The 8,537-nt window shown below is 40.6% G+C and overlaps 1 long non-coding RNA gene across 1 annotated transcript; it reads left to right on the top strand.

Moving 5' to 3' along the window:
- Positions 1–2,744: 2,744 nt before the first annotated feature.
- LOC149451082 (uncharacterized) lies at positions 2,745–8,020 on the top strand. Its single transcript, XR_016315152.1, has 2 exons — positions 2,745–3,302; positions 7,037–8,020. It is a non-coding gene; the product is annotated as an uncharacterized LOC149451082 (long non-coding RNA).
- The last annotated feature ends 517 nt before the right edge of the window (positions 8,021–8,537 follow it).

Here is an 8,537-nt window from a genome sequence, read left to right as displayed (position 1 = left end):
CTCTATTTCTCTGTGTCTGTAGTTACTTCTTCTCAGTGTGTAATTAATATGTATTTTTGAAAGATGCAGCATATATGATTTGCTGGAAGCCACCTATAGGGAACCCACTAAGTGATATAAAAAATCATAATAGAGATATGAATTCTCAAGTGAATGGGCAGTTTTTATTGCCCCACTGCTGGAAACTACCTTACATATAACTACTTGTGACAATGTGCATTGTATAATTTATCTAGTAATTTCATAGAAACAAAATTGTCTAATTCCTAATTGACATTCAGTCTTCTTAATACATAGAGTTCAGGGATCAGGAGTGCATAATGCAGAGAGTGCACAGGTTAGGGGTATGTAGTGTATAGAGTCCAGGTGGTCAGGGGTGCATAATGCAAAGAGTTTGAAATCAGGCGTGTGCAATACACAAAGCACAGGTATCAGGTGTAAGCAATGCAAAGAAAATAGGACTTGGGAGTAAATAAAGTACACAGTGCAGAGGTGCAGTTGAGCAGTTTTGGACAGCAAAACTATGTTGTTCTCAACAGACATCCATAGAGTGAAGGTTACATCCAATTAGCTTGGCACTGATTTTGTAACTCCCTTAAAAAAAAGTAAGAGTTTTTTGGCAAAAAACTTTTCTACTTTTCTACCAAAAGACTGTACCACCTGGCATATTTTTGTTTCAAAGGTCTAGTTTCACTTTAAAGTAAGAAGTACAATTCAATGAAAAAATGTTTTAAAAAATAATAAAGTGATTACATTAACACAATTCATAAAATGTACTTTGTATCTGTCTCAGCACTGCACAAAAAAAAAATCAGAAATTGGAGAACAAGTAGTTCAAAGAAGTAGAGGGGTAATGCTCAGCCAAAGAAAATAGGTGAGCGATACAATAGACTAATTTAATTAAGACAGTAATTCAAACCAAAGCAATTAATATGGCTTTCTCATAACATTCACCTTTTGAGGAATCAATCACTGTCATTTAAAACATGTTCACCTGAAAGATTCACCTACAGTGATAGGTGAATGTCAGATTTATTGCTTTATAAATATGCTATTACGTCTAATGCTAAGAATATTTCTATCATCTGCAACCAAAATGATATTCTTGCACACTGAAATGATAGGGGCATATTTATAAAGCAGGGGAGGTAACTTTCACCAAACACTCACTGGTGGTCAATCAGTTGTAAATTAAAACTCACATACCAGGAAGAATAACCTACAATGTTTGATAAATGTCAAATGTACTGATATATATATATATATATATATATATATATATATATATAGTATATATATATAGGTGAAACTCAAAAAATTAGAATATCGTGCAAAAGTTCATTTATTTCAGTAATGCAACTTAAAAGGTGAAACTAATATATGAGATAGACTCATTACATGCAAAGCAAGATAGTTCAAGCCGTGATTTGTCATAATTGTGATGATTATGGCTTATGGCTCATGAAAACCCCAAATCCACGATCTCAGAAAATTAGAACATTATTACATGCAATCAATAAAACAAGGATTGTACATAGAACAATAGCAGACCTCTGAAAAGTATAAGCATGCATATGTACTCAGTACTTGGTTTGGGCCCCTCTTGCAGCAATTACTGCCTCAATGCGGCGTGGCATGGAAGCTATCAGCCTGTGGCACTGCTGAGGTGTTATGGAAGACCAGGATGCTTCAATAGCGGCATTCGGCTCTTCTGCAGTGTTCGGTCTCATATCTCTCATCTTTCTCTTGGCAATGCCTCATAGATTCTCTATGGGGTTCAGGTCAGGCGAGTTTGCTGGCAAATTAAGCACAGTAATCCCACGGTCATTGAACAATGTTTTGGTGCTTTTGGCAGTGTGGGCAGGTGCCAAGTCCTGCTGGAAAATGAAGTCAGCATCCCCATAAAGCTCGTCTGCGGAAAAAAGCATGAAGTGCTCCAAAATCTCCTGGTAGACGGCTGCATTGACCCTGGACTTAATGAAGCACAGTGGACCAACATCAGCAGATGACATGGCTCCCCAAATCAACACAGACTGTGGAAACTTCACACTGGACTTCAAGCATCTTGCAGTGTGTGCCTCTCCATTCTTCCTCCATACTCTGGGTCCTTGGTTTCCAAATGAGATGCAAAAGTTGCACTCATCAGAAAAGAGGACTTTTGACCACTGAGCAACAGACCAGGTTTGTTTTTCTTTAGCCCAGGTAAGATGCTTCTGACGTTGTTTGTTGTTCAGGAGCGGCTTGACAAGAGGAATACGACATTTGAAGCCTATGTCCAGGATCCATCTGTGTGAGGTGGCTCTGGATGCACTGACTCCAGCCTCAGTCCACTCCTTGTGAAAGTCCCCAACACTTTTGAATGGCAGTTTCCTGACAATCCTCTCCAGGCTGCGGTCATCCCTGCTGCTTGTGCACCTTTTTCTTCCACACTTTTCCCTTCCACATAACTTTCTATTAATGTGCTTTGATACAGCACTTTGGGAACACCCAACTTCTTTTGCAATTACCTTTTGAGGCTTTCCCTCCTTATGGAGGATATCAATGATGGTTTTCTGCACAACTGTCAGGTCAGCAGTCTTTCCCATGATTGTGATTCCTACTGAGCCAGACTGAGAGACCATTTAAAGGCTCAGGAACCCTTTGCAGGTGTTTTGGCTTAATTAACTGATTAAAGTGGGACACTTTGAGCCTAGAATATTGCACCTTTTCACAATATTCTAATTTTCTGAGATTGAAAGGATTAAATGGAATATAACTGAATCCATTTTGTATACACTAATACAAGATGCTAGTTTAATATACATATATGAGATGTGTGCACACTAACAAAACTGTCTATCTCAGCTTCATGTAGAAATGAGTGTTTTTGCAAACCCTTACAAAAAAGCAGATAAGGTTTACTCTCACTTCTGAAAAGTTTTAACCACAAATTGGGTGTTAGGTCAGATTAAAGCCATGGTCTGGGCTTTAGAGGAGATATGGTATGATAGATAAAGCAGAAGAGTGAAAATGCAAACCTCATACAAATAATTGTTGAGTTAAGGTAAAATAATGTACATGTATTTGATTGGATGGTCAGAGGGTGTGTTTGCCTAAAGACTACAGTATAATAACCCCGATGTTATGCCAATAAAACTGAAGTGTTTGCAATCGCAACTGAGGTGATTTGAGTGCATTCACTTTCCGAGATCTCGTAGCTGTGTCCAGGTGTGACCGTTGGTATCTTGAGGGGGCCCCCAAGGAAAAGGAAAAAGACCACCTACCTACTTTCAGTGGTGTCAGAAAGTGGGATAATTGCCAAGGTAAGTGAGAGTTTTATTTTTTAATGCTTTCTTTACCGAGGTAATTATTCTGAACTTCAGGGAAATTTGGTGGTTGGAGTTTTAGGCTCGGGGAATAATACCAGGACACACCTGGCACAGCACTTTGTATAATTTGTAAAAAGTGTGTTATTGTTGTTTTTTTGTCTTGTTTGTTAGTTTACTAATTTACTGCTATGGGTAATTCCTCAGGTAAGGAGGAAGGACCTCGTCATGTGCCGCCACAAAAGTTGATTAAGTTGTTTAGCAAAACTAGAAAGCTGAGGGGAAAGAACACATCTACCTTAAATGAAACTTGTAAAGAATATGTAGCAAGGGTATCCCCTTATGATATTTATTATGTTAATCCCTGGGTGGATAATTTAGTGGGATGGTCAAAAAGACTGGGTGGAGCTAGTTTTCCTTGTGAAGGGGGAAATGACACTATGTGTATGGATATGATTAGAGGAATGTGTTTGCATGAACAGCCTCAGGTAGGTATCTGGGGGACTGGAAATCCAGATTGGGACAAGAATTATATGTATGAAGGGGGTAAGAATTGGTTGAAGTATGCACCAGGCTATAAGACTCTAATTGTAGCAAATGATTTCACACCACCACCGCCATACAAACACAGTGAGACGTCCTGCCCCTACAGCTCCACATGCAGCCCCATTATACCCAGCACTCCCACAGGTAAAACAAGTAGATGAAGATGAAGAGGTTCTTATTGCTGCTTCCCAGATATATACAGGGGAGTCAGAAGAATCTAGCTCCGATGGGGAAACTGGGAGTGTTAGTCAAAGGGATACTGAGAGGGGTAAAGGGAAAGTAAAGAGACCACCATAAAGAAGGTAGAAAAGAGTGATAGAATTCTTAGGTCAGCAGAAAGTAACAAGGGGGAAGTTAAAGATGAGACAGCTGAGCTAGATATGATGAATTCAGCCTTTCCATTCATGATGATTGGGGAGCAGCTGATTTTAAAGGCAATAGATCCCAAGGAGCTGGATGCTATAGTACAGGGATGCCCTAATCCAAGGAAACCCCCACTTGCATTACACCTCCCCTCCTGGTACAAGCAAAAGATGGACAGGTCTGGTATCATAAATTTCATGTGCTCCTGCATTGCCGCTGTAGTCCCAGATATAACAACTTTGGTAAATGCTATACCTGCCAACGCCACACATTTTACAGTAATTGATCTGTCAAATGCATTTTTTAGTGTCCCAGTTGACCCGGAGACACAGGTATTGTTTACTTTTTGTTTTCAAGGGGAGAGGCTAACCTGGACCCATCTCTCTCAGGGCTACTCGCCGGCAGCATATACCATGGCCAGTAGATCCATGCTCAATGACTGGGTACCCACCCATGGTTCAGTACTTATCCAATACGTGGATGATTTACTGATTAGTTCTGTGAGCGAGAAGGCGTGTCAGGCTGATTCATTATCATTGTTACGGTTTCTGGCTGATCAGGGACAAAAAGTCTCTCGCAAAAAGATGCAGTTTGTGGCACCACAAGTTGAATACCTAGGATTTGTATTGTCTGAGGGCCAGAGGGGGCTGAGCCCAAGGAGAGTGGCAGCAATATGTCAACAACCAAAACCAGAAACTAAGGTTCAGATGCAATCCTTCCTAGGTATGGTAAACTATTGTAGACAGTGGATTCCTGACTGTTCTTATTATGACAATGTATTACGCCAAGTAACACTGAAAGATCAACCAGACCGTATTGAATGGACGCTGCCATTGGTGCAGGCATTTGAATATTTGAAGACAGCACTGGTCTCGTCTCCCGCATTAGGGTTACCGGATTATACTAAATCTTTTAATTTGTATTGTCAATCTGCATGTAAAACCATGGCTGCAGTACTAGCTCAAGAGCACGGAGGTGCCATGAGGCCGGTAGCATATTTATCAAAAACAATGCCCATCCCGGTCCAGGGCATGCCGGGGTGTCTCCAAGCTTTGTCTGTGTGTGCCTTGGCTGTGGAAATGGCATCTATCATAGTTTTGGGAAACCCATTGATATTACACACATCTCATCATGTCCTACATGTACTGAAAAACATTAACACTCAACACATGTCAGCACAACGCCTGGCGGGATGTGAAGTAATTTTGACATCCACCAATAATCTCACAGTGAAATACAGCCCATCTACATCAGGACCATCTCTTTTATTGTCCTCCCTGCTTAATCTTCACAACACAAGGTCACCAGAATTGCAGGAGGAGCACAATTGCCTGGATGTTATCCAAGCTGACACTTCTCCGCGACTAGATATGTTGGAGACTCCGATTCCTGGAGCCCCTGATGTGTTTGTCGATGGATCTTGTACACGCCCTAGTGATGCTACATACATCACAGGCTATGCAGTAGTAGAACCACCTCTTATTATTGAAACAGGTTCCATCCCCTACCCCAGTGCACAAGCAGCTAAATTAGTGGCCCTAACACGAGCTTGCACTCTTTATCAAGATCGAGATGTTAACATATACACAGATTCTAAATATGTCTTTGGGGTTGTACATGATTTTGGCCGTATTTGGCAATGCCGTGGTTTTACTACGGCCGATGGCAAGTCAATATCCCATCATTCTTTGATCCAGGATTTGCTTGCTGCACTCCAACTTCCAAGAAGGATAGCGGTCATTAAAGTGCGGGCACATACTAATGCCAAAGACCCAGTCACAAAAGGCAATGCTATGGCAGATGCAGCTGCAAAAACTGCAGGGCAACTGCATAATCGAGCAGATCTATCTATGGTAATGTTGTCCACTTCATCCCTACTGTCAAATGAGCTTTTAGGTACACTGCAGGCACAAGCCTCTGAGAGTGAAGTTGATTTTTGGGCTAGCAGAGGTTTGACACAAGACGAACATGGTCTTATGTCAAAAGAGGGGATTGTAGGACTTCCACAGGCAGCTGCTGTATTATTCATTCAAAATTTTCATGGTGAAGGTCATAAGGGAAAACAGTTAGTGGAGAAAGAAATGCGCAAACGATTTTGTGTATGGTTTCTCCATGATTTGGTGGAGGAAACATTGGGAAGGTGCCTTACTTGTTTACAAAACAACCCTGGGCATGGCCAGCATGGGAAACATGAACATTTAACACCCCCTGAGGCACCATTCACACATCTACAGATAGATTTTACACATCTCCCTAAATCAAAAGAAGGAGATAAGCTGTTGGTGGTAGTAGACAGATTTTCAGGTTGGCCAGAAGCTTTCCCATGTAGGAATGAAACAGCAGAGACAGTGGTCAAGGTTTTGTGTAAGGAAATCATCCCTAGATGGGGTTCTCCTTTGTTCATAGAAAGCGATCAGGGACCAGCTTTTACTGCAGCAGTGACTCAGGGAGTCTCAAAGGCTTTGAGTATTCAATGGAAGCTCCATATTCCTTATCACCCTCAGAGTTCTGGAGTAGTGGAAAGAATGAATAGAACAATTAGGGATAAATTAGTGAAAGCCACAGGAGGGACTCTGAAGAATTGGCCAGCTGTGTTACCTGCTATACTAGCTGAAATAAGGATGACACCTCATAAACGGAGTAAGTTGTCTCCCTTTGAGATACTAATGGGCAGACCATTCCCTACCCCTTGGACTAGACAGCAACCCCCTCTGTGGTAGAAAGGAGATTTAGAGGTGATACAGGCAGAATATGTAAAAGCATTGTGTGAAAAGTTGAATAGCGAACAAAATGATGCTGCTGTTTTTTTCTTTTATCCGCAGATCAACCAACCCACCCCTTCGAGGTAGGTGATCAAGTGGTGATCCGAAGACTGGATCCAAGGGTGAGACCCCGGTTTGGAGAACCTACAGTGATCGTGGCCATTACAAGTACAGCTGTTCTTACTGAAGGATCAGGCACCTGGATCCATGCATCAAGAGTAAAAAGGATTTCCCAAGATGAGAGACACAATCAAGCTGATCAACCAACAGAAGAAGGAGCCAAGAACTTTGCTACCCAACCTATTGGATCCCCATGAGGACTGGATGAACTTGATTATTATCTTAACAATAGTGACTGTTATTATTGTCCCACTATGGTTTCTATTGGAGATTTCATATGATAGAAAGGAGCCAGTGGTTCAGAAACCCTCTGGGAGTTCAGGATGGGTGAGGGGTTACCTCATCACAACTGAATGATCATGTGTATCAAAATGAGAATTAATGAGAAGGAAAGGGAGGAAATGTTTTTGCTTCAACAATATGAGGAAATGCATGGGATTGAGACGATAGGGAGAGTAAGTCAATGAAAAGTGTTATCACTATGTGATAAAAGAGGGGACTGAAAGGATTAAATGGAATATAACTGAATCCATTTTGTATACACTAATACAAGATGCTAGTTTAATATACATATATGAGATGTGTGCACACTAACAAAACTGTCTATCTCAGCTTCATGTAGAAATGAGTGTTTTTGCAAACCCTTACAAAAAAGCAGATAAGGTTTACTCTCACTTCTGAAAAGTTTTAACCACAAATTGGGTGTTAGGTCAGATTAAAGCCATGGTCTGGGCTTTAGAGGAGATATGGTATGATAGATAAAGCAGAAGAGTGAAAATGCAAACCTCATACAAATAATTGTTGAGTTAAGGTAAAATAATGTACATGTATTTGATTGGATGGTCAGAGGGTGTGTTTGCCTAAAGACTACAGTATAATAACCCCGATGTTATGCCAATAAAACTGAAGTGTTTGCAATCGCAACTGAGGTGATTTGAGTGCATTCACTTTCCGAGATCTCGTAGCGTGTCCAGGTGTGACCGTTGGTATCTTGAGGGGGCCCCCAAGGAAAAGGAAAAAGACCACCTACCTACTTTCAGAGATTGTGGATTTGGGGTCTTCATGAGCTGTAAGCCATAATTATCACAAGTATGTAAAATCACGGCTTGAACTAGCTTGCTTTGCATGTAATGAGTCTATCTAATATATTAGTTTCACCTTTTAAGTTGCATTACTGAAATAAATGAACTTTTGCACGATATTCTAATTTTTTGAGTTTCACCTGTATATATATATATATATATATATATTAAACTTCTTTACAAAGGAGATACTTACTGAAAGATTACGAAATGTAACCACATCAGGACTAAAGGCATTTATACCCCTTAGAGGATTGAAACATTTTTACAAATGTTTTATGCCTTTATTTTATGTCCCCACATATGCATTTTTTTCCAGCACAGGGCAGGCATTCATTTGGCAGAAGAGGTGAATGCAT

Source organism: Staurois parvus, unplaced genomic scaffold (genome assembly GCF_062004578.1).
Source record: "Staurois parvus isolate SC_StPar_1 unplaced genomic scaffold, SC_StPar_1.0 ptg000549l, whole genome shotgun sequence".
In the NCBI taxonomy this organism is placed as follows: domain Eukaryota; kingdom Metazoa; phylum Chordata; class Amphibia; order Anura; family Ranidae; genus Staurois; species Staurois parvus.
Note: the sequence above shows the minus strand (reverse complement) of the source record. Positions and strands in the feature narration are given on the sequence as shown.